We start from the raw sequence: 27,675 nt of genomic DNA on the forward strand, positions 1-27,675 counted from the left end.
ACATTTTATAGTTAATAGGTAATCAAAAACTTTGTGCAATTCCCTTCATAGTAATAGTTGCTTTATAATGGTGATCTGGAATGAAACCTGCAATATATCTGACATGTACCTCTAAGTGAAAAGATAACATTTTTAAATACAGGTGCTTCTGAAAGTTTTAAGTAAGTTAGCTTGAATGAAATTTCCAGATAATGCAGCAAATTTCAGAGGCTATAAAAGAAATCCACTCAAATCTATAAATATGTGCTCAGTTTCATAATAAAATTTATTGACAGAGATTGAGAAACATCCCTGGCGATGATGTGATCAGTTTACCATTTGCTGATTCACAGAGATACATTCAAATGTAAGAACAGCAAGGTCTGAAGCAGCCAGTGTGCCTCAATGCAGCAGGTGCTCGAACCAGCGCTCCAGAAAACGAATACTTGTGTCCTGTATGTTTGTAAAAGTAATACATACCTTGGCAGAAAATTGTAGAGGGTGTAACAGTATAAGAAAGGAAAAGAAAATGCCCACAGCTTTATATTCACCTGTACTATGATAATAATAATACCTATCTCAAAGGGTAGCTGTAAAAATTAAGATAATTCATGTTAAATCTGAAACTTAAGAGGTGCTCAGTAAATGTAAGCTATGCTTATTGTTATTGTGTCATCTCTGTTCAAATGGTAGTCTTAGTTTGGCTCTCCAGCAGGAAAAGTGCTTCAGGAAACAAGGTGGCACAGTGGGTAGCTGTGAGTCTGTGTGCTGGAGAGAGATGTCCCAATCGGAGCAGGAGGGATACAGTATTTACATTAGGCCTCCTTCAGTTACTTGTTAAAGGCTGCCCCTGAGGCCTGTTTATTCTTGGGCACTTCTGCAAAGCTAGTTCCGCAGCCAGCTGACAGTGGCTTTTCAACAGAGATGCCGGTGCTGGCGTGGTGTGAACAAAAATGGTGTGGGGATTCACGGGATATGGGTGGAGTGTGCACGACAATTCCCTTCTACATCCTTTTCTATGCTTGCTTATTTTGTTTGTTTGGTTGTTTGTTTACATAGTTAAAAGAACATTATAAGATGCACCAGAATGTAATCTCCACAAGGGAAGGGATTTGTTTCTTTTTGGTCTGTAGTCATACCTCTTGACATAGAATAATGCTTGTTACAATGTCAGCACTTCATAAACATTGATTGAATGAACACAGCAAGTTTTTATCATTTAATATTACATTGTGAGAATCTTCTTTTCCTGGCAATGTAATTTTTATTTTAAGATTTCCTCATATTCACAGGAGGAATGTATCTGATTTACATACCCATATATGTTTTATGTAATATTTAAGATTATAAATAATATCTTCACAAACTTCTTTTCATATAAATTTTATATAAAAATTCTTTATGATTACTTTCTCTCAACAGATTCACAGAAATAGAAACATTAGGTAAAATAGTATCCTTGATTTTATTTAAAGAGGTTTTCCTTTTTTTCAGGTATTTTGGCAAGCACAACTAACACCATTGACCCTGAATTAAGTTGTTGGCAGCTAAAAATATTAGGCAGATCATATTTTTTTCACTCAGTTGATTCTCTATAAAACCGATAAAGTTGTAAAACTTCTGGCCAAAAGAGGATGTTGAACTTTCTATATATGATGTATTTGTATCAAATATGACACATTTTAATGACCATTAAATGTTGAGACCAAATGCCAGGAAGGGATCACTCTGACCACAGGCATCAAAGTCACATAAACCAGCAGCTCAGTGTCCCTGAACTGGTTATATGAAGAGGTTCGCCAACAGCAGAAGCATGTGTTTCTTCCCTGATGTGCATAGAAAGTGCTGGACACTTGTGTTTCTGAAGACAGTGGTCTGTGACTGGAGGTTTTAGGTTGTCCTGATTATACATTGACTCTTCTTTTGATAGCGGCTGCCAGATACTTGCAGGGTGTGCATTCTGCCATCTTTTCCACCAGGTCAGCATGACATTTTTGTTCAAAGGGAGTCTATTTCTGATTGCTGCACACTACTGGATTCTGGGTGCTTCAACATTTTCCCCATTATTGGAATCTGAGTTCTTCCATTTCCTTCCCAGTATATGGTTCCATTCATTCAACAATGCAGACACATTTCTGTGAGTTGCATGTCAGATATTCAACCCCTAGCAAAATCAGGCATGCTGCATTAACAAACAAAATCTATCTAGACTAAGCAGTGTGGACTAGATTTTCTGGACACTACTAAACAAATAAACTAGTTTCATTTTTTTTCACCAGACTTCTTACTTGTTATAATCTAACCAGTTTTTATATTTTGAAGACTTTGAGCATAAGAATGATCATGTACCACTTTTCTGCCTACATGCAAACATATGCATGCGTTGTGTTTGGCATATGAAAAGCTCCTTATAACTACCTTTTAATTTTAGTGAAAACAAGTTAATTATAGTATGTTATGTTTTAAAAGAATTTGAATTTCTTTGTGAAATGTAGACAAAACAACTGGCTGGATGGCCAATATTTTCTAGTTCTCAGAGAATTCTGGCTCTGTGTGGAGAAAACTTTGATCTCTTAGGTCTGAGTCTATCTACAGCCCTCTGAACACATTATCAATTGCTCCTTTCAACTATCTTTGAGAAGTTCCATGGAACTGAGGTCTGGCTAAGCTTTTAAATTGTTTTATGGCATTCTTGCCTTTCTGTGCACAGGTTGTCAGTATGTACTTTCTCTAAACTTAAATAAACCTCTTCTTTGCTTATAAGCAGTCATGTACAGTATATTGTGTTTCTCAAGGGTAATGTCCATCCTTCTGGATAAATTCCCCAAATGAGAGAACTGTCAACATCTCTTTCTGGCAAGCTAAGAAAGAAAAAGGATGTCAGAGCCAGCAATTTTCCTCCTGTGGGAATAATTTTGGGTTTGTACTCCTCCTTGACTGTTAATTTATAAACTTGCTAATCATATTATTCTTCCCATCAAAAATGCATGCCAGTTTTGACCAGTTTTAGAAAAAAAATATATCATAAATGTAAAATCAAATGCTTAAGCTTCCATTAAGTGGAGTAGAGGTCAAGGGAAACTGAGCAAATGTTTTATTGTCTGTTATGCATTTAAAATTCTAAAATATGTACGAGTAACAGATATAAAGTTTTGTACTGTAGATGCAAAATAATTTAATGTATTCTTCACTTTTCCAGATATTATAAGAAAATCCAACCAGAGGTGGGTGGCAGCTAGTAGGACTGAATAGGCAAGGGCCAGAAAGCTGAGCGTGCAAGGTACAGTCTGAGTGTTGAGGGTCTGACTGCTGAATTGTGAAAGAGCCAGGAATTTGAAAGCCAGGCATTGGGCCATAAGCATGGAGTTTGCAGGTCCTTGAGGCCAAGAGAAAGCCAAAGGGGAGGAAACTCAAGAACCAGATGGAGAAGGTTGGAACAGGAAGTTTTCCTAGAGATGTAGCAATAGAGAAGGTAAGGGAGTTCTATGCTGTGCAAGTTTTTAACTGAAGTAGTAAAATAATCAGACTGATCTTCACATGGTAAATTTTGTTTTTCTAATTTCATTTATAGATCTCACTGGGCATGAGTCATAAGAGTGAGAAGGAGGCAGTGGCAGCCAGAGAGAAAGTCAAACGCTCTTCAGTAGATGTCAGGACTAGGAACTAGATATTGTAAGAGAAGGCCAGACTTGGAGAATCAACTGTCTTTTGGAGAAGGGCTCAGCAGCTGGGAAATCCAAAAGGATGGCAGAGCCTGCTGTATAGGGGCTTTGACGACAGGTAGAAATGAAATGCCCAAGCAAGCAGGTGGCTGGCAAAGATGTTGGCCAGAGGTGAGCGGTACGTGCCTCCCTGGCAGGTGGCAGATCACAAGATGAGGGCACATTGGCAGTAGAAGATAGGGACTCAGCCACGAGGAATGGGGCCCAGATGGAGGCGTTTGTCTTTAAAACAATTGGGCTGGTAGGCAGAAAAACAGGCAAGCAATGAGAGAGGTCTGATTCCTACAATCAGGGTATGAAGCTTGGCCTAGATCCTGGGAAATCAGGGAAAGAAGTGCTTAAAATCAGAGTGGAACAGGAAATGAAGGCAAACTTGATGTAAATCCTCAGCACTGGAGATGTTGATAGTTATTTTATTCAAGGACCAAGGAGATCACAGAGGCTACAACAAGCTGTAAATTTTGGTTGTAAGAGCCTATGATGGTGAGGATGGAAAATAAATATATAGTGAAGAGGCCACGACATACAGTTGGAAGACGCAGGACTAGAGAGCCTAAGAGTACTAACACATCTAAATGGAACTATAGCCATGAGGAAGTCCTTAGTATCTTCTCTAATGGAATGGTGTTCTCACTGGTTTTTGGATCTCAGGTTTGTTTCAGGAGCTGTATGAAATGCCTAGGTGTTTGCAGGAGCACGTGCTTAATGTTTGTATTCCCAGTACTGCTTTTCAGTGGGTACCTGTACAATTTATGCTGCTGGGTGATTGATTTCAAAAGTGTCCTCAAACTCTTGCATACTCCTTCTATGAAGAGGCAGAGCCTAACTCTTCTCCCTTCAAATATGGGTGGTTTTAGAGACTTCCTTCTAAAGAGCAGAACGTGAAGTAAGTAACCTTGCATGACTTGTGAGGTTTTCTGCCTGTCTTAGAATTCCTGCCCTTGGAACCTATCCTTGATGCTATGGAGGCCAGGTCACATGGGGAGACCATGTGTAGTTGTTTTATTAACAGTTTCCACTGAGGTCCCAGCTGAAAGCTAGCATCAACAACCAGGAATATGAATGAAGAAGCCTGAGATGACTCCAGACCCAGCCACCATCTGATTTTAGTTACATGTCAGACCTAGTTGGACCAACCTAGCTGAGTTTAGTTACCTCTTAAACCATGAGATGATGATGATGAGGCTGTCATTGAAGAACTGTTGTTTTACACCACTAAATTTGAGGAAATTCATTCCACAGCAGTAGATAATGAAAAGGATTTTGGTCCCTGAAACTGATATCAAACTGCTTCTAAAACAAAAAACTGCAACATGTGGCCTTGGCTTTGGGACTGAAGTGTGGGCAGATGCTAGAAGGGCTTTGAAGAGGCTGTTAGGGATGAATTAAAGGAAAGTGAGGAAAAGATTATTAGAAACTGAAGGAAAGGAGACATTTGTTGTATGGTGTTAGATAACAACAGTGTTGCTTATAGTAACCTGGAGAACTGGATGATGCAGCTGGAGATTTCCAGGCAGAATATTGAAGGTGACTCCTAATTTCTTCTTGCTACCTATTAGAAAATGAAATATGAGAGAAGTGAACTGAACAAAAAGAGTTAAATAAAGTATTACTGTGCCAGGACTCACTGGGTTAAAAAAAGTTATTTTTTTTCTCATTCCCACCTTGTACAGATGGAAAACAAGGTTTTTTTGCCCCCTTCTGAACCATAAAAAGATATTATTCAGTCTTTTCTAATTAAGTTTGATGATAGCTTGTTTTTCTTAGATGCCCTTTATCAGCTCAAGGAGGATTTCTTCTGCTCCTAGTATGCTGATGGATGCTGTATTTTGTCTAATATATTTTCTGCCTTTATTGAGATAATTATGGTTTTTGGTTTGGATATTTTGTTTTGTGTTTTACTTTGCTAATAGATGAATCACATTGAATTATTTCCAGATGTTAAATCAACCTTGCACTCCTGAGATAAACCCAACTCAATCATGTTGTATTATCCTTTACTATATATTGCTGTATTCAATTGTGTAAAATTATGTTACAGATTTTTGTGTCTATATTAATCAAGGTGATTGTTCCATAGTTTTCTTCTCTTGCAATTTTTTTTTTACTGTTTTGTTTTTTATTTTAAATCTGGACAATCTGGAGTCATACTATCTACTGGGAAGTGATCCCTGTTCCTCTCATTTCTGAAAGAGTTTGTATACAATTTTTATTACTTCTTCTTTAACCCTTTAGTAAAATTTACCTGTAAAGCTATCTTAACCTGCTGTTTCTAGTGAAAAGATCTACAATTACAAATTTAATATGAAAATTTATTCAGGTGATTTAGTTCTTTTTCTTAATTTTATTTTTTATTACCATCTCTGTTCAACATTATTATATATGTTTCATGTGTACAGCACAATGCTTAGACAGTCATATTCTTTACAACATAATACCCCTGATATTTCAAGTTGCAATATTATTGATCATATTCCCTATGCTGTACTTTACAAAATTAATTTTATAACTACTAATTTGTACTTCTTTATCTCTTCACCAGGTGATCTGATTCTTCTTGAGTGAGTTTTGATGTTTGTTTTTCAAGGTGTCTGCCATAAGGTGTCTAAATTAATGGCATATTATTCATAATATTTTATTATTATCTTGTAGTGTCTGTACGTCCTTTAATGATGCCATACCCCTTATTTCATTTCTGTTACTGATGATTCATGCCTTCACTTTTTTTCTCCTTCTAATACAGCTAAAGCTTTATAAATTCTATCTTAAAGAAAATAAAACTGGTTTATTTGACTATCTTTATTGGCTTGCTATCTCCTTGACTTGTATTCTAAGTATTTCCTTTTCTATTAGAATTATTAATTTTTAATTCTTCTTACTTTGTGACTAATCTGTTTCTATCTTCTTTATTTCTAGGTTATCTATTTTATTTTTAAATATAAGCATTTAATACTATAAAATTTCTTGTTCTTCGTACAAGAACTTAAATGTGTTGTTTTTATTTCCATTTAGTAGAGTATTTCTAATTTTACTTGTGGGTTTTCTTTGAATTGTTTAAAATTCTTTTAAATCACTTAAAAATAAACATTTTGACTAGGGAAGAAAGATGGTGACAGAGTAGGTGGACATTCCAACTGCCATTTCCAAGGACCAAATTGGATTACAACTTAATTTAAGAACAATCATCCTGAAAAACCAAATTTAGACTAAGAGGACTCTTTAACCAAGGATGACCAAAGAAGCCACACCAAGACTGGTAGGAAGGGTGGAGATGTGGAAAGGGCTGCCACACTCCCAGGAGCAAGCAGTGACCCACAGGGACTGTCACGGCAGGGTGGGTAGCCCTGAGTAGTGGGGGTCCTCAACTCCAGGCCTGGAGCCCAAGCCTACAGCCCTAGAGCCTAGAAGAGGCACCCAAAAAGCATTTAGATGTGAAGAGAGCCAGTTTTCTGCCCACGAGAAAGAGATTCAGCTCTCGGAAGCAAACTCTGTTTTAAAGGGCTTACACAGAAAACCTCATTCACAGTCACTTACCCACAGCTCTGGCTGGAGAGCTGAGAGGACTGGAGTTGCAGGAGGAGAGTGTAAAGTTGGAGGATGTTGGTCAAATAAGTTTCTTAAATATATATAATATATAGGTTTGCTCGTTTATAGTTTGCATTGGGTGTGGGGGACAGGCTTTAAGCAGGTAGGGTCATTATACCCTAAGGCTTAGTTTTAAGACTAAGCCTTTCCCACCTTAAGTGACTTTGTATCAGAGATTTTATCATTTGTATATTGGATGAAAGGTTTTGATTTCTACATTATAAAATGGAGCAGACCGGGAGCTTGCTTTCTCTGTTTCTGAGATTAGCATTAGAGAGGAGAGCAGAGAAAGGCCATGTGGAGGAGAGGAGAAGCAGCCTAGATGGCAGAGTGCTGAAGGAGAAGCCAGTTTGTGTAGTTTGTGCAGAGGGAAGGAGATGAGGAACAGAGGTGAATAAGGCTGATGAGGTAGAAAACTTTGATTCTAGGGAACTCGGATAAGTCAGTGGCTTTGGGAGCCCTGAATGGAAAGGGAAGTGTTTTCCCACTCTGTGTATTTCTTGCCCACTAGGTGCAAGCTAGGATTAAAGCTAATGGCCCACCAGTTCTTGGTTCCATTTGTCATTACCTTTTGTCCAAACCTAATGCAAACCTGCATGGACCAGGCGTCTCTGATGGTGGCTGTGGCTACTTGCTTTACAGAGGCTCTGGGAGAGACATTGTGGGCAATGGCCCCCAGAACCCCTATGCTGAGTCATTCTCCAATACTGCAGTCACCATATTTCTTGGGTGGAGCAATCCCCTCTGAGTGGCATCAGCATAGGGAAAAGCAACTGCTCCACCCTCAGGACTCTCTCCTACCTGTCATGGAAATGGGTCATTCTGAGAAACCAGGAAGCAGGGGAAGTGTCAGTGACTCAGTTTTCAGATGTTGAGATTGGAGCTCCACCCCGACACTCTCCCGAGTCTATGACTGATGCTTCCAACTCAGGAGAGACTCAGTTGAAACTGTGGGTGGGCAGACTACTCCTCTGTGTCTCAGAGGCCACACCCACCAGACTCCTAGGGCCTACCCTTATTGGTCTGGTGAAAAAATCTGGACAGACTGACACTGGGGGGCCAAGGAGCAGAGCCACACCCACCACCTTTTCTAATCCCTGAATTGCTGCAGGCTCTAGACTCCAGCAGAGGTTTTTTTTCAGACCTGAGCCCAATAAGCAGCCAGCAAACAGGCTGCAGGAGACAAGACTCAAGGAAACTTGGCCAATTGTGTGGACCAGAGTAGACCAGAGTGGGTAAAAGCAAGCCTAAGAGTGCAGCTTTGTATTTCCATGTATACCTGGGACCAGCAGAGGCAGCCACAAATTTTGAATTGCTTGTAGCTCCAAGCAGGTTGCTGAGGGCCAGTCATGGGCAATGTCTCCCACTGGTCTACACTGGGTTTCTGCTTGGGAGACCCAGGGCTGGCACATCCAGGGGACAGCTGCAGAAATAATTGGTTCAGGACCTGACAATCCTTGCTAGAGTGGTATTCTAAGGAAAAGCTCCACACACCAGGCCCAGCTAAGGTGAGTTCCACTCTCTCTGATCAGCACTGGCACAGCAGCTCATGTGCATTGGATAGGGTGAAGCTTCACAGTCAGCCAGCTTGGGTGCTGGATATTCTGTCCTGCTAGACTAGATTCCATAGGGGAAGGGAGAAAGGCTTGGAGGATAGATATTTAAAGTGTGGGTCCCTGTGGGTCTATTTTTGGATCTGGTCGAGGGGCTTCACCACCATTGGGAGGGGCACAGTCAGCCCCAGGAGAGGACTCACTCAGACTTCCTTTCTGAGACCAGGGTCTCAACATCTGAGAGGACAGCTGCAGAGGGGTCTGTCAGCCACACTCAGTCTGAATCTGCTGCTCATGTTGTTGGGGAGAAATAAAATTTGAGTATCCAGCAATGCTGAGGGATCAAGCTCTAAAGTAGGGACAAAATTCCCTTTACTGAGCTCTTGACGAAGAAATTCCTGAAATAGGGGGTCCCACAAACATTGTTTTCACAACCTCAGCTGCCCTAACTCACCATACATGAAACCTGTAGAGGTGTTGGTTGGGTGAGGCTAATCTAAGCCCACACTACAGTCTTACTACAGAAGACTCTATGGGAAGACCAGGCAGCTGCAAGAGGAACAGAAGAAGCTGAAAAGTGGAGACAAATCTTTTAGAGCTTGGGTGTTTTATGCAGCTATTGTCATCTCTAGGCAGGAGGAAGCTTATCCTTATAAAAAGGTTGGCCCATTTCACACTACTCAGGAACAGAATATGCAGACACAAACAGAGAAAGTGCAGTAGCTACAGACTGGTAGCCCACAGAGGGTTACAAACAACAGCTGACCAACCCAAGAAGAATGATAACCAACATTACATGTAGTGGGTGGCAGACAGCACCAACCATAGATTCAACTACTTACACAAGCAGTACACCCAAAGGTAGAGTCTAGTAGGTATCAAACACTTTGGAGAATAAATAAACCCAAGAGAACAGACATTGAACAGTGTGTAATACACATAATCAAGGTTGGCCCATAGAGATAGAAAGCCTGAAGGGATAAATGTACCCAGAAAAGGAACAACTGTATCTTATACTTATATAAAACAAGAGGGAAAATAGTACCCTCAAGAAGCATTCACAGAACAAGGAAAAAATTAGGCCTGGAGGACAGTACCATTGAGCCCATCTTCTTCATAAAGACCACACAAAAATTTCAAAGTCAGACAGCTCTACCTAATACATAGACAAAACGGGCAGACAGAGAAATGTGACCTAAAGGAATCAACATGAGAAATCTCCAAAAAAGGAACTGAATGAGATGGAAGTAACCAAAATACCATATGTAGAGTTTTTTTTTAATTTTTAAATTAATTTTAATGGGGTGACATTGATCAGTCAGCATACATAGGTTCAGAGAAAACATCTCCAGGTTATTTTGACATTTGATTATGTTGCATACCCATCACCCAAAGTCAAATTGTCTTCTGTCATCTTTTATCTTATTTTCTTTGTGCTCTTCCCCTCCCCCAACCCTTCCCATTCTCTTCTTTGCCCCCAAAGAATGAAGTTGTGGGCATTACAATACCTGACTTCAAATTATATTGTAGAAACATGATAATAAAAAAACATGGTATTGGCAGAAAAATAGACATTCAGACCAATGGAACAGAATAAAAAGTCCAGAAATAAAACCACGTATATATGGTCAAATAATTTTTGATAAAAGGGCCAACAACACACAATGGAGAAAAGAAAGCCTCTTCAACAAATGGTGCTGGGAAAACTAAAAAGCCACATGCAAAAAAATGAAACTTGACTACAGTGTGTCCTCTTGTACTAAAATTAATTAAAAATAGATCAAAGACCTAAATATAAGACTTGAAATAATAAATTACATAGAAGAAAACATATGTACTAAACTGATGGACCTTGATTATAAAGAGCACTTTATGAATTTGACTCCAAAGGCAAGGGAAGTGAAGGCAAAGATAAATGAATGGGACTACATCAGACTAAGAAGATTTTGCACAGCAAGAGAAACTGACAACAAAACAAACAGCCAACTAAATGGGAGATAATATTTTCAAACAACAGCACAAATAAGGGCCTAATATCCAAAATATACAAAGAATTCATAAAACTCATCATATGCAGAATTTAAAACAATGATTTTTAAGATGTTTAAGCATCTGAGAGCAAAAGTGGATGAAAATAATGAATACCTAAATAAACAGATAACAAGCATTAAAAAGGACATTGAAATCATAAAAAAGAACCAGGCTGAAATGACAAATACAATATCAGAAATGAAGACTGCACTAGAAGTAATAGCAGACAAGATGAAGCAAAGATCGAATCAGCAATTGAGAGGACAAGATAAACAAAAGCAAGAAAGCAAAGCAGCAAAAAAAAAAAGAGGCTCAGAAAGTTTGAGGAAACTCAAAGAGAGCTCTGTGACAATATGCATATCATGCATACGAGTTGCTGAAGGAAAAGAGAATGAATAAGAGATAGAAAATCTGTTTGAAGAATTCATAGCTAAAAAGTTTCCTAAATTGATGAAGGAAAAAGTCACACAAGTTCAAGAAGCATATTAAAGAGGAACCTAAGGAGGCCTACAGCAAGACACATCATAATTAAAGTGTCAAAGTTAAGAGACAAAGAAAGAATACTAAAAGCTGCATAAGAAAAACAGTTAATTACCTACAGGGAAGCCTTCATAAGGATGACATCCAACTTCTCAAAAGAAACACTTGAGGCCAGAAGGCATTGGAAAGAAATATTCAAAGTCATGCAAAGCAAGAACCTACAACCAAGACGTTTTTATTCAGCAAGGCTATTGTTTAAAATTGAAGGAGAAATAAAAAACTTCACACACCCCCAAAATTTCAAGGAATTCATTACAATCAAATCAGTACTACAAGAACTGTTAAGGGTCTGCTGTAAAAAGAGCAAAGGAAAATATCAAGAAAAAGAGGATTGTAGTTTTACAAATATAATGGCAATAAATGACTACATATCAATAATAACCTTAAGTCTAAATGGATTAAATGCTTTAATAAAAAGACATAGGGTAGCTTCATGGATAAGAAAACAGGACCCATGCATAAGCTGTCTACAGGAGACCCACCTCAGAACAACATCTACACAAAGACTGAAAGTGAAGGGATGAAAAAATGTATTTCATGCAAATGGAAATGAATAAAAAAGCTGGGGTAGCAATACTTATATCTGACAAAATAGACTTTAAAACAAAGGCTATAGTAAGGGATAAAGAAGGTCACTACATAATGATAAAGGGAATTATTCAAGAGAATGATATAACTATTATAAATATCTATGCATTTAATATAGGAGCACCTAAATATATAAAGCAGAATTTTGATAGACATAAAGGGTGAGATAACAGCAATATTATAATAGTAATGGATTTCAATTCCCCACTAACCTCAATGGATAGATTTTCCAGACATAAAGTTAACAAAGAAACAGTAACCTTAATGATACACTAGGTCAACTGGATTTAATAGCTATCTTTTGATTCTTCACTCCAAAGCAGCAGAATATGCATTCTTTTCAAGTGCTCATGGTACATTCTCTATGATAGACCACAGGTTAGGACACAAAACATGTCTCAATAAACTTAAGAAGATGGAAATCATATCAAGCATGTTCTCTGATCACAATGGCATGAAACTAGACATCAACTGCAATAAAAAACTGAAAAACATTCAAACACTTGGAGGCTAAGTAGCATGTTATTAAATAATGAATGGGTTAAAAACAAGATAAGAAAAAAATCAGAAATTTTCTTGAAACAAATAAAAATTTACATACAACAACTCAAAATTTATGGAACACAGCAAAAGCAGTCCTGAGAGGAAAGTTCATAGCATTATAGGCATACTTTAAGAAGCAAGAAATAACTACAATAAACAACTTGACCCTGCAACCAAAAAAAGACTAACAAATAAAGCGCAGAAGAAGTAGAAAAAAGGAAATAATAAAGATCAGAGCAGAAATAAATGACATAGAGGAAAAAAAATACAAAAGATCAATGAAACCAAGATGAGGTTCTTTGAAAAGGTAAACAAGATTGATGAAACTTTATACTCATCAAGAGAAAAAAAGAGAGGACTCAAATAAATAAAATGTGAAATGAAAATGGAGAAGTAACAACTGACACCACAGAAGTACAAAGGATTGTAAAAAAATACTATGAAGATCTGTATGCCAAAAAATTGGACAACCTAGGCAAAATGGATAAATTTCTAGAAACATATAATCTTCCAAAACTCAATCTGAAAGAATCAGGAAACATAAACAGACTGATTACAACAAATGAAATGAAACAATTATCAAAAAACTCCTAGCAAACAAAAACCCTGGACCAGATTGCTTCACAGGTGAATTTTACCAAATATTCAAAAAAGAACTAACACCTATTCTTCTCAAGCTATTTCAAAAAATTCAAGAAAAAGAAAAAGTTTTAAACTCCTTTTATGAGGCAAGCATAACCCGCATTTCAAAACCAGGTAAAGACACTACAAAGAAAGAACACTATAGGTCGATATCCCTGATGAATTTAGATGTTAAAATCCTCAACAAAATATTTGCAAACCGGATCCAGCAATACATAAAAAAAAATCATACATCATGATCAAGTGTGATTTATTCTGGAGAGGCAAGGATGGTACAAGATTCTCAAATCAATAAATGTGATTCATCACATAAAGAAAAGAAAGGATAAAAATTACATGATAATATTAATAGATGCAGAAAAAGCATTTGATAAAATCCAGCACCCATTTATGATCACAACTCTCAGCAAAGTGTGGATACAAGAAACATACCTCAACATGATAAAGGCCATCTATGACAAACCCACAGCCCACATCATACTCAATGGGCAAAAAATAAAAGCAATCCACTTAAATCAGGAACAAGATAAGGGTGCCTCCATTCACCACTCTTATTCAACATATTGCTGGAAGTCTTAGCCACAGTAATCAGACAAGAAGAAGAAATAAAAGGTACTCAAATTGGAAAAGAAGATATAAAACTATCATTATTTGCTGATGTCATGATACTGTACACAGAAAACCATCAAGTCTTAGTCAAAAAACTACTATACCTGATAAATGAATTATAAGGTGATAGGATATAAAATTAATATTCAGAAATCAGTGGCATTTTTTATTATTATTAATTTTAATGGAGTGACATTGATCAATCAGGGTACATAGGTTCAGAGAAAACATCTTCAGGTTATTAGGCTTTGATTATCTTCCATATCCATCACCCAAAGTCAAATTGTCTTCCGTCACTTCTATCTGGTTTTCTTTGTGCCCCTCCTCTCACCCCTTTCTCTCTTTCCACCCCCCCTCCCCCCGGGTAACCACTACACTCTTGTGCATGTCCCTGAGTCTCATTTTTATGTCCCACCTATTTATGAAATCATATAGTTCTTAGTTTTTTCTGATTTACTTATTTCACTCAGTATAATGTTTTCAAGTTCCACCCATGTTGTAAATGACCCGATGTCATCATTTCTTATGGCTGAGTAGTATTCCATAGTATATATGTACCACTTCTTTATCCAATCATCTATTGAAGGGATTTTTGGTTGTTTTCATGTCTTGGACACCGTGAACAATGCTGCAATGAACATGGGGCTGCATGTGTCTTTACGTACCAATGTTTTTGAGTTTTGGGGGTATATTCCCAGTAGAGGGATTGCTGAGTCATATGGTAGTTCTATTTTTAATTTTTTGAGGAACCACCATACTTTCATCCATAATGGTTGCACTACTTTACATTCCCACCAACAGTGGATGAGGGTTCCTTTTTCTCCACAGCCTTTCCAACACTTATTACCTGTCTTGTTGATAATAGCTAATCTAACAGGAATGAGTTGGTGTATCATCGTAGTTTTGATTTGCATTTCTCTAAGAGCTAATGAAGATAAGCATCTTTTCATTAATCTGTTGGCCATTTGTATTTCTTCCTGGGAAAAGTGTCTGCTCATGTCCTCTTCCCATTTTTTTATTGGATTGTTTGTTTGTTTGTTGTTGAGTTTTATGAGTTCTTTGTATATTTTGGATATTAGGCCCTTATCTGAGCTGTTGTTTGAAAATATCCTCTCCCATTTAGTTGGCTATCTGTTTATTTTGTTTTCAGTTTCTCTTGCTGTGCAAAAGCTTCTGAGTCTGATGTGTTCCCATTCATTTGTCTTTGCCTTCACTTCCCTTGCCTTTGGGGTCAAATTCATGAAGTGCTCTTTATAACCAAGGTCCATCAGTTTAGTACATATGTTTTCTTCTATATAATTTATTGTTTTAGGTCTTATATTTAGGTCTTTGATCCATTTTGAATTAATTTTAGTACAAGGGGATAAACTGTAGTCGAGTTTCATTCTTTTGCATGTGGCTTTCCAGTTTTCCCAGCACAATTTAATGAAGAGGCTTTCTTTTCTTCATTGTGTGTTGTTGGTCCTTTTATCAAAAATTATTTGACCATATATATGTGGTTTTATTTTTGAACTTTCTATTCTGTTCCATTGGGCTGGGTTTTTTTTTTTTTTTTCCTGCCAATACCATGCTGTTTTGATTATCGTGGCTGTATAATATAGTTTGAAGTCAGGTATTGTAAGGCATCCATCTTTGTTCTTTTTCCTTAGGATTGCTTTGGCTCTTCAGGGTTTTTTATAGTTTCATATAAACCTGGTGATTTTTAATTCCGCTTCTTTAAAAAATGACTTTGGTATTTTGATGGGAATTGCATTAAATTTGTATATCCCTTTGGGTAATACAGTCATTTTGACTATATTTATTCTTTCTATTCAAGAACAAGGAATATTTTTTCATTTCATTGTATCTTTTTTGATTTCCCTTAACAATGCTTTGTAGTTTTTATTATATAGGTCCTTTACATTCTTTTTTATGTTTATTCCTAGATATTTTATTTCCTTTGTTGCAATTATGAAGAAAATTATGTTTTTTGAGTTTGTTTTCTGCTGTTTCATTGTTGGCATATAGGGAAGCAATGAACTTTTGTACATTAATTTTGTACCCTCGACCTTAGTGTATTGGTTTATTGTTCCTAGTAGTGTTTTTGTGGAGTCTTTGATGTATAGGATCATATTATCTGCAAAAACGTGAAACCTTTACTTCTTCTTTCCCAATATGAATGCCTTTTATTTCTTTTTCTTGCCCAATTGTTCTGGCTAGAACTTCCAGCACTGCATTGAATAAGAGTGAATAGACAACCTTGTTTTTTTCCTTATTTAAAAAAAAAGTCCTCAGTTTTATGCCATTTAATATGATGTTAGCTGATGGTTTATCATAAATGGCCTTTATTATGTTGAAATATTTTTTTCTATACCTATTTTGTTGAGTGTTTTAAACATAAAATGGTGTTGTATTTTATCAAGTGGCTTTTTGTGCATCTAATGATAAGATCATATGGTTTTTGTTCTTTGTTTTGTTAATATGGTGTATTATGTTAACTGTTTTACATATGTTGAACCATCCTTGTGATTCTGGGATAAATCCCACTTGATTATGGTGAATTATTTTTTAATGTGTTGTTGTATTCAATTTGCTAGCATTTTGTTTAGTATTTTAGCAGTGTATTCATTAGAGATATTGGTCTGTCATTTTCTTTTTTGTGTTGTCCTTGCCAGGTTTTGGTATGAGGGTTATGTTGGCCTCATAAAATGTGTTTGGCAGTATTGCTTTCTTCTTCAATTTTTTGGAAGACTTTAAGAGAATAGTAACCAAGTCTTCTTTGAATGTTTGATAGAATTTACTAGTATAGCTGTCTGGCCCTGGACTTTTATTTTGGGGAAGTTTTTGACAGTTGTTTCTATTTCCTCCCTGCTAATTGGTCTGTTTAGGCTTTCTGCTTCTTCATGACTCAATCTAGGAAGATCGTATTGTTCTAGGAATTTATTCATTTCTTGTAGATTGTTAAATTTGGTGGCATATAGTTTTTCATAGTATTCTACAATAATTCTTTGTATATCTATTATATCTGTGGTAATTTCTTCTCTTTCATTTTGGATTTTGTTTATATGAGTCCTTTCTCTTTTTTTCTTAGTGAGTCTTGCCAAGGGTTTGTTGATTTTGTTGATCTTTTCTAAAAACCAGCTCCTTGTTTTATTAATTTTTTGTATAGTTTTTCTGTTCTCTATTTTGTTTATTACTGCTCTGATATTTATTATTTCCTTTTTTCTGCTGGTTTTGAGTTACCTTTGTTTTTTTTCTAGTTCTTTAAGATGTGAATTTAAGTGGTTTACTTGGGCTCTCTCTTGTTTGTTTATATAGGCCTGTAGTGATAGAAACTTTTATTACTGCTTTTGCTGCATCCCAGAGATTCTGATATGTTGTATTGTTATTTTCATTTGTCTGTATGTAACCTTTGATCTCTGATTTTTTTCTTCTTTCACCCACTCAGTTTTTAAAAGTATGTTGTTTAGTTTCCACATTTTTGTGGGTTTGTTTACCTCTTTTTTGAACTTGAATTCTAGTTTCAAGGCTTTATGATGAGAGAATATGCGTGGTATAATTTCAATCTTTCTGAATTTGTTGATCTTATTTTTTGGTCCAACATATGGTCAATTCTTGAGAATGTTTCATGTACACTATAGAAAAATGTATACTCTGGTGCTTTGGGATGAAATGTCTTGTAGATATCTATCATATCCAATTGTTCTAGTGTTTCATTTAAGGCCAATATTTCTTTATTGATTTTCTGTTTGGATGAACAATCTAAAGCCATCAGTGGTATATTGAGGTCTCCAAGTATGATTGCATTTTTATTGGATTTTGGTTTTTGGTCAGTCAATAGCTGTCTTATATATTTTTGTGCTCCGTAGTTTGGTGAATATATATTAATATTGGTGCATATATTATATATATATTTGGTATTATATCATCTTTATTCAATGTCCCCTTTATTATTACAAAATGACCATCTCTGTCTCTGATTTCCTTTGCTGTCTTGTAGTTATCATTGTTAGATGAGTATTGCTACACCTGCTTGTTTTTGGATGTTATTTGCTTGGAGTATTGTTTTCCAACCTTTCACTTTGATTTTGTTTTTATCCTTTAGGTTAGATGTGTTTCTTGTAGGCAGCATAAAGTTGGATTTTTTTAAAAATCCATTCTGCTACTCTGTTCTTTTATTGGTGAGTTCAATCCATTTACATTTAGTGTAATTATTGACACTTGAAGGTTTCCTGTTGTCATTTTATATATTGCTTTCTGATAGTTTTGTATCATGTTTGATTCTTCTCTTTTGTTTTTCTATCATTAGTTTTTATTTGGTTGAAATCCATACTTCTTTCCTCTGTTGCTTTTTTTTTCAAGCCATGTGCTTCTATGGTGGTTTATTCAGGGGTGGTTACCATTAAGTAATGAAAAGAATACATATCATGTTTATTGTAGTACATTATCTCATGAGTGCTTCTGTACTCCATCCTCCTTTGCTACTGATAATCTTTGTCCTCCCTCCTTTTTTGTTTTTGTTGTCACAGATTAAATTTGTTTTTATTTTGATCTCAATGGAGCCTTTACTTGTAGTTTTGTTCTGTTTTGTTCTTTGTATCTGATTGGAAAACCCCCTTTAGTATTTCTTGAAGTGGGGGTTTTCTGGTGATAAATTTTCTCATGTTTTCTGTATCTGTGAATGTTTTTATTTCTCCTTCATATTTGAAGGATAGCTTTGATGGGTATAGTATTGTTGACTGGAAGTTCCTCCCTTTCAGAACTTTAAATATTGTTGTTCACTTTCTTCTAGCTTGTAGAGTTTCTATTGAGAAATATGATGATAATCTAATTGGCCTTCCTTTATATGTTGTGTTTTTCTTTACTCTGGCTGCCTTGAGATTTTTTCCTTTGTCATTGGTTTGTTTCAGTTGCACTATGATGTACCTTGAAGTAGATTTGTTAGGTTAAGATAACTCGGTGTTTTGTTTGCTTCTTGAATTCTAGGCTATAGTTCTTTCCACAGGCTTGGGAAGTTCTCATCTATTATTTTTTTGAATATGTTCTCCATTTCATTTTCTCTCTCTTCTCCTTCTGATATACCCATTATTCTTATGTTGCTCTTTTTGAGGTAATAAGACAATTCTTGTATGGCTTTCTCATTTTTGTAAATTCTTGAGTCTGTCTCCTTGTCTCTCAGTAATGCCTTTAGTTGCCTGTCTTCTATGTCCCAAATTCTCTTCACTGTCTGGCCTGTTATAATAGCTATGCTTGTTACCTTGATTTTCAGTCCATGAATTGAGTTTTTCATGTCTGTTTGATTCGGTTTTGTAGTTTCAATATCCTTGGTGATGTATTCTTTCTGTTCTTTGAATTGTTTTTTAAGGTTTTTAAACTGTCTTTCTGTGCTTTCTTGTATATTCCTGAGTATTTTTAGGACTTTAATTTTAAATTCTCTGTCATTTAATTCCAAGGTTTTCAAACTAAAATTTTTTCTATAGATTTTTCCTCATCTATTTTAGCTACATCTCTGTCTTTTATATCCATGATATTATATTTCTTTTTTCTTAGTGGCATTTGAGAGTGGTATTGTTAATAACACTAATAAGAGTTGATAAAAAAATTTTTTTGAGAAAATGCAGTGAAAAATTAAACATTTTATTGTTTTAAGTGGATCAAAAACTACATAGAATGAAGGGTATCAGCTGAGGGGGAAATGACAAAGAGGCATAAATGAGGTAAGAACCCCAAAATTCTCTAAGAAAAAAGTTTTGATCAAGAATAAAATAATTTGGAAGACAAGATGTCAATGGAGTAGGCAGACATACCAACTTTCACCTCCAAGAACCAAAGTGATTACAAACTAATTTTAAGAACTGTCATTTGGAAAAACCAACTTTGGACTAAACTAAGGACTCTTCAACCAAGGAACACTGAGGAAGCCACACTGAGACTGGTAGGAAAAGTGGAAATGTGGAGAGGGTTGCCCAACTCCCCAGAGCAAAGGGAAGCAGGGAGATACTCTCATGGCAGGAAGTGAGTTTAGCAGAGAGGGGAGGGTCCTGGGCCCCAGGAACAAAGCCCCAGCCTGCAGCCCCAGAGCCTAGAAGAGGCATACAGACAGTACTTAGTTGGAAACAACTCAGGATACTGTTTGTGAGAAAGAGACTGATTTCTCAGACCCAGGATTCTTCTTAAAGGACCACCACACAGAACACCTCTCTCACAACCACTCAACCAGGCCTCTGGGGGATGGGGAGAGAGGAGAGGACTAGAGTAACAGGAAGAGAGTGTAATCTAGGAGACACAAGGAGAAACATTTTGAGAGGCAGCCAACCTAACCTCTGGGATGAGTCACTCCCCAAATCTGAAGTGAATATTTTTCCTGGAAACAGCAATACCAGCAAAGGGAAGCAGGACACCAGCCAAACAAGCTCTACTGCAGCACTCAGAGCAGAGTCACTTAGCACAGCGGTTCTCAACCTGTGGGTCGCGACCCCGGTGGGGGTCGAACGACCAAAACACAGGGGTCTCCTAAAGCCATCAGAAATACATATTTTATTTTAAAATGTATTGTATAATAAATATGTATTTTCCAATGGCTTTAGGCGACCCCTGTGTTTTGGTCATTCAACCCCCACTGGGTTCGCAACCCACAGGTTGAGAACCACTGGCTTAGCAGGAGGGAGCTTTCGGGACTACAGTAGTGAGTGTTAGGATCTGAACTGCAGCTCCCTCCACCCACACAGCTGAGGGCTTGTCCGAGGGTGGGTGACGGTGGGACACAAAAGCACAGCTCTGTCGACAAGGGCGGAAGCTGGCTGGCCACCACTGAGGCCCAGATGTGAGCTCAGTTTTGCCTGGCTGGGGAAGAAACAATGTGCAAAAGTTGTCAAGCCAAGCTGCAGGTCGCCTGCAATCCAGCCTGCGGGGGAAAGGCAAAAGCCCCAGAAGGGGTGGAGACCTGCCTTTGAGCAAGGGTGCAAGAGCACAGCCTTGCCCCACACATGGAACCGAGGCTTGTGGCCTGACTTCAGAGCCTGTTCCTCCCATGGGGGTGGAGCAAAAAGCCCAGAACAGGTGGAGTCCCACAACTGAGCGTGAGCACGAAGTCCCACCTGGTGCGTGGAAACAAGGCTTACAGCTGTCCCGCAAGCAGGCTCCTCCTGTAGGGGCAGGGAAAAAGCCCAGAATCACGTGGATACCCACAGCTGAGCAAAGTTACTCACCCCTGCACTCAGGGCCAAGCATAATGGCACCCACAGGGCAGAGTGAAGGCCAAGGCCAATGAGGCTTGTACACCAGAGCACGTGATCACAACCATTCTCATGAAGGGGAGGAGGAAACCACAGCAACAGCCCCAGTGGGCAGGCACCAGCAACACCCATACCTGAACACCCAAGGAGGCAACAAGAGAGGGTGTGGCAGGTCTGCAGACAGACCATACTTAGGGAACACAGAGGCCACACTCAGTGGACTCCAGTGGCCAAAACCTTCTTTTACACACAAAAAAATGAGAAAGCAGAGAAATGCAACACAAATGAATCAAGAGGAATCCCTAGAAAAGGACCTGAATGAGTCAGGTATAACCATATTACCAGATGCAGAGTTTAAAATAACGATTGTTAGGATGCTCAAAGATATTAGAACAATAGATGGTCATTTGAACATCTAAATAATGAGATAGCAAATATAAAAAAGGACATTGAAATAATAAAAAAGAATCAGTCAGAAATGACAAATTCAATATCAGAAATGAAGAACAGAATGGAAGGAATTAAAAGCAGGATGGATGAAGCTGAAAATCAAATCAATGAGTGTGAGGACAAGATAAAGAAAGGCATGGAAGCAGAGCAGAAAAAAGAAAAGAGACTCAAAAAGTCTGGAAAAATTCTGAGAGCTCTTTGACAACATGAATAGAAGTAACATTCGAATCATAGGGGTTCTTGAAGAAGAGAAAGAACAAAGGATAGAGACTTTGTTAAAACATATCATAGCTGCAAACTTCCCTCAATTATGGCAGGAAAATGTCTCACAAGTTCAAGAAGCACAGAGAACTCCTTTAAAGAGAAACACTAAGAAATCTACACCAAGACAAATCATAATTAAAATACTAAAGATAAGTGATAAAGAGAAAATATTAAAAGTTGCTAGACAAAAAAAAGACTATCACCTACAAAGGACCTTCCATAAGAATGACTTCCAACTTCTCAACAGAAACTCTTGAGGCCAGGAGGGAATGGCAAGAAATATTCAAAGTAATGCAGAACAAGAGCCAACAACCAAGTCTACTTTATCCAGCAAGGCTATCATTTAAAATTGAAGGAGAAATAAAGAGCTTTACAGAGGAAAAAAACTCAAGAAATTCACTACAACCAAACCAAGGCTGCAAGAAATACTAAGGTGCCTGTTGTAAACAGATCAAAGGAGAAAAAGAATAAAGTAAAAGAGAAATACAGCTCTAAAGAATAAAATGGCAATAAAACTACATATCAATAACCTTAAATCTAAATAAATTAAATGATCCAATCAAATGACATAGGGTAGCTGCATGGATAAGAATACAGGACCTATACATACGCTGTCTACAAGAGACACACTTTAAAACAAAAGATGCACATAGACTGAAGATAAAAGGATGAAAAAATATTTTACGCAAATGGAAATGAAAAAAAAACTGTGGTAGCAATACTTATATAAGACAAAATGGACTTTAAAACAACGGCTATAATAAGAGATAAAAAAAAGTCACTACATAATGATAAAGGAAGAAATCCAACAGGAAGATATAACCATTATAAATATCTATGCACCTAATATAGGAGCACCTAAATGTATAAAGCAGACTTTGATAGTTTTAAAGGGTGAGATCAACAGCAATACTATAATAGTAGAGGATTTCAATACCCCACTAACATCACTAGATAGATCCTCAAGAAAGAAAATTAACAAAGAAACAGCAAACTTAAAGGACATACTAGATCAACTTGATTTAATGGATATCTTCAGAACCTTTCACCCTAAAGCAGCACAATATACATTCTTTTCAAGTGCTCAGGGTACACTGTCTAGGATACATTACATGTTAGGGCACAAAAGCAGCCTCAACAAATTTAAGAAGATTGAAATAATATTGAGCACTTTCTCTGATCATAATGGCATGAAACTAGAAATCAACCAGAACAGAAAAACTGAAAAATATTCAAACACTTGGAAACTAAATAGCATGTTATTAAATAAGAAATGGGTTAACAATAAAATCAAAGAAGAAATGTAAAAGTTCCTAGAAACAAATGATAATGAGTATACATCAACTCAAAATTTATTGGACACAGCAAAAGCAGTCCTGAGAGGAAAGTTCATAGCATTACAGGCATACCTCAACAAGCTAGAAAAATCTCAAATAAACAACTTGACCCTGCATCTAAAAGAACTAAAAAAAAAAAAAACCCATCAAGTAAAGCCCAGAGGTAGTAGAAAGAAAGAAATAATAAAGATTAGAGTGGAAATAAATGACACAGAGGCTAAAGAAACAATACAGAGGATCAATGAAACGAGGAACTGGTTCTTTGAAAAGATAAACAAGATCAATGAACCTTTAACCAGACTCACCAAAAAAAAGAGAGAGAGAACTCAAATAAATAAAATTACAAATGAGAGTGGAGAAACAACCACCAACACAACAGAAATAAAAAATATTGTAAAAAAATACTATGAAGAACTGTACACCAAAAAACTAGACAACCTAGATGAAATGGACAAATTCATTGAAACATATAATCTTCCAAAAATTAAACTGGAAGAATCAGAAAACCTAAACAGACCAATTACAACCAATGAGATTGAAACAGTTATCAAAAAACTCCCAAAAAAGAAAAGTCCTATGCCTGATGGCTTCACCAGTGAATTCTACCAAATATTCAAAGAAAAACTAACTCTTATCCTTCTCAAGCTATTTCAAATAATTCAAGAGGAAGGAAGACTTCCAAACTCCTTTTATGAGGCAAGTATAATTCTGATTCCAAAACCAGGCAAAGACAACACAAAGAAAGAAAATCATAGCCTAATATCCCTGATGTATTTAGATGCTAAAATCCTCAACAAAATATTAGCAAACCAGATCCAGCAACGTATGAAAAGAATCATACACCATGATCAAGTGGGATTTATTCTTGGGAGGCAAGGCTGCTACATTATTTGCAAATCAATGTGATTCATCACATAAACATAAGGAAGAAGAAAAACCACTTGATAATTTTTGTAGATTCAGAAAAAGCATTTGATAAAATCCAGCACCCATTCATGATCAAAACTCTCAGCAAAGTAGGAATACAGGAAACATACCTCAACATAATAAAGGCCATCTATGACAAACCCACAGCCAACATTATACTCAATGGGCAAAAATTAAAAGCAATCCCCTTAAGATCAGAAACAAGGCAGGGGTGGCCCTTTCACCACTCTTATTCAACATAGTTCTGGAAGTCCTAACCACAGCAATCAGACAAGAAAAAGAAATAAAAGGCATCCAAATTGGAAAGAAGACATAAAACTATCATTATTTGCAGATGATATGATATTGTATGTAGAAAACCCTAAAGTTGCAGTTAAAAAACTACTGGACCTGATAAATGAATTAAGAAAAGTGGCAGGATATAAAATTAATACCCAGAAATTAGAGGCATTTTTATCCACTAACAATGAACAGTCAGAAAGAGATATTAAGGAAACAATCCCCTTCACCATTGCAACCAAAAAAATAAAATACCTAGGAATAAATTTAACCACGGAGATTAAAGACTTATACTCATAAAATTATAAAACATTGATAAAAAAAAAAGTCAGGTAACATACAAACAAGTGGAAGCATATACCGTGCTCATGGTTAGGAAGAATAAACATCATTGAAATTTCTATATTACCCAAAGCAATTTATACATTCAATGCAATACCAATTAAAATACCAATGACTTACTTCAAAGAGATAGAACAAATTTTTCAAGTATTTATATGGAACCTAAAGAAAACACAAATAGTCTCAACAATCTTAAAAAGGAAGAATAAAGTGGGAGGTATCACGCTTTTGGATATCAAGTTATACTACAAGGCCTCTGTACTCAAAACAGCCTGGTACTGGCATAAGAACAGGCATATAGATCAATGGAACAGAACTGAGAACACAGAAATAAGCCCACACTTTTATGGACAACTGATATTTGACAAAGGAGGTAAGAGCATATATTGGAGCAAGGACAGCCTCTTCAACAAATGGTGTTGGGAAAATTAGACAGCTACGTGCAAAAAATGAAACTAGACCACCAACTTACACCACGCACAAAAATAAACTCAAAATGGATAAAAGACTTAAATGTAAGCCATAAAACCATAAGCATTTTAGAAGAAAACATAGGTAGTAAGCTCTCTGACATCTCTCGCAGCAATATATTTGCTGATTTATCTCCATGGTCAAATGAAATAAAAGACAGGATAAACAAATGGAAGTATATCAAACTAAAAAGATTTTTCACAGCTAAAGACAATAAGAACAGAATAAAAAAGACAAACTACACAATGGGAGAATATAATTGACAATACATCTGATAAGGGGTTAATAACCAAAATTTATAAAAAACTTGTAAAACTCAATACCAGGAAGAAAAACAATCCAATCAAAAAATGGGAACAAGAAATGAATAGACACTTCTCCAAAGAGGACATACAGATGTCCAATAGGCATATGAAAAAATGCTCAACATCACTAATATTAGAGAAATGCAAATTAAAACCACAATAAGATATCACCTCAGAGAAGTCAGAATGGCACTCATAAACAAAACAACACAGAATAAGTGCTGGCAAAGATGTGGAGAAAAGGGAACCCTCCTGCACTGCTGGTGGGGATGCAGACTGGTGCAGCCACTGTGGAAAACATTATGGAGATTCCTCAAAAAATTAAAAGTTGAACTGCCTTTTGACCCAGGTATACCACTTTTAGGAATATACCCCAAGAACACCATAGCACTGTTTGAAAAGAAATGCACCCCCATGTTTATGGCAGCATTGTTCACAATAGTGAAGATCTGGAAACAGCCCAAGTGTCTGTCAGTGGACGAGTGGATTATAAAGATTTGGTACATATACAGTATGGACTACTACTCAGTCAAAAGAAATGATGACATCGGATCATTTACAACAACATGGATGGACCTTGATAACATTATACTGAGTGAAATAAGTAAATCAGAAAAAACTAAGAATTATATGATTCCATATATATGTGGGATATAAAAATGAGACTCAGAGACATGGATAAGAGTGTGGGGTTTATGGGGTGGGTGGGATGAGAGGGAGAGGGTTGGGAGAGAGTTGGTAGAAGGGAGGGGCACAAAGTAAACCAGTTAGAAGGTGACGGAAGACAATTTTACTTTGGGTGATGGGAATGCAGCATGACAAATGTCAAAATAACCTAGAGATGTTTTCTCTGAACATATGTACCCTGATTTATCAATGTCATCCCATTAAAATTAATTTGTAAAAAGAGAATAAAATAATTTGTTTGTAAATGATGGTCTAATGAGAGAAATAGTGAGAGAGTAAAAAAGAAAAAGAGATATAAAAAGATAATATACATTGAGAAATAAAAATTCTATTGTATTTATTGGAACAGAAAGAATATATAATGGAGTTCCAGAGTTGGTGGAAATGCTATTGATATGAAAAGTGAAGTAAAAAGCATAAAAAATGGCATGAAAAAAATTTACATCTAGAATAAAATAATTTGTTTGTGTGTGAGGATTGATTGAGAGGTAAAGTGAAAGAGGAAATAAGAAACCAAAAGAGAGATAGAGAAAAAAAGAGAAAAAAAAAAGAGAGTTAAAGTTTTTGGAATGTGAACCTCATAAAAAAAAGAATGGAAAATGTAACACGTATGGGAAATGAAGTTCAAAATGATAAGAAAAGAATAAAACAGAATGAGGAGAAAATGACCAAGGTGGAAGAAAAAAAAGATAAAAAATGAAAGAAAAAATGGAAAAAGTTATAAGGACTATGGATTTTTTCTGGTTTTGAAAGGTTATGTTCTTCCCTTTTCTTCTTTCTCTCTCTTTTTGGCAACTGGCAGTGTACCCCAGGTTCTGCCCCTGTGACACTATTAGGCAGAGATTTGCAGTTGATGTGTCACTATGGTGATGACATAAACTAGGCCTCAATCCCATTGGTAGGTGTGACTTGTTAAAGTTTTAAAGCTCAGGCAATGGGAGAGTCGTTTTCCTGGAGCCTTTCCCCAGATCTCTCCTTTCTGAACCAATAGCCTGGGGAGCCAGCTGTGAAGTTGCCCCAGCTACTGCCTGGAGAGCAAGAGGCTCTAATAGTTGCTAAATCCCCCCTCTATTCCCGCTCAAAGCAAGGTTTTAGGTAAGGCTTTGCCATCCAGAGACACCAGCGTAATCAGGTAGGGCTGTGAGTTGATTGCTTGCTGGTAGAAAGATGCCCCAGTCAGTGCCTGCAGAGCAAGAGGTCTTAAAAGTTTTCAAGTCCTTCTTCCAGGTTTCTTCAAAGCACAGCTCTGGATATGAAAGGTTTGTCAATCAGAGCCACTAGCTTAAGCAAGCAGGGGAGTGACCTGACTTCTGATCAGGTTCCTTTCTAAAGTTCTCCAGGTACATCTAGTTAAATTTGCCTCAACATTCTGCAGGTCTGCTCTCCACAGGTTTCTCCCTTGTTGGGAATCCTACAGGCCAGCCTACCAACTTCTGCAATGTTCTCTGAGGTCTGTTCTGTGGGACTGTACTATTTAGCCTGTATCGACTGGCGGGAAGTTGTCCTGGCCACTGCCTGTAGAGCAAGAGGCCCTAAGAACTACCATGTCCCTTCTCTGGGTTTGCTTAAATTGTAGCCCTGGAAAGGAACGCTTTGTCAGCAAAAGC

The sequence above is a fragment of the Saccopteryx bilineata genome, chromosome 1 (assembly GCF_036850765.1).
Source record: "Saccopteryx bilineata isolate mSacBil1 chromosome 1, mSacBil1_pri_phased_curated, whole genome shotgun sequence".
Classification (NCBI taxonomy): domain Eukaryota; kingdom Metazoa; phylum Chordata; class Mammalia; order Chiroptera; family Emballonuridae; genus Saccopteryx; species Saccopteryx bilineata.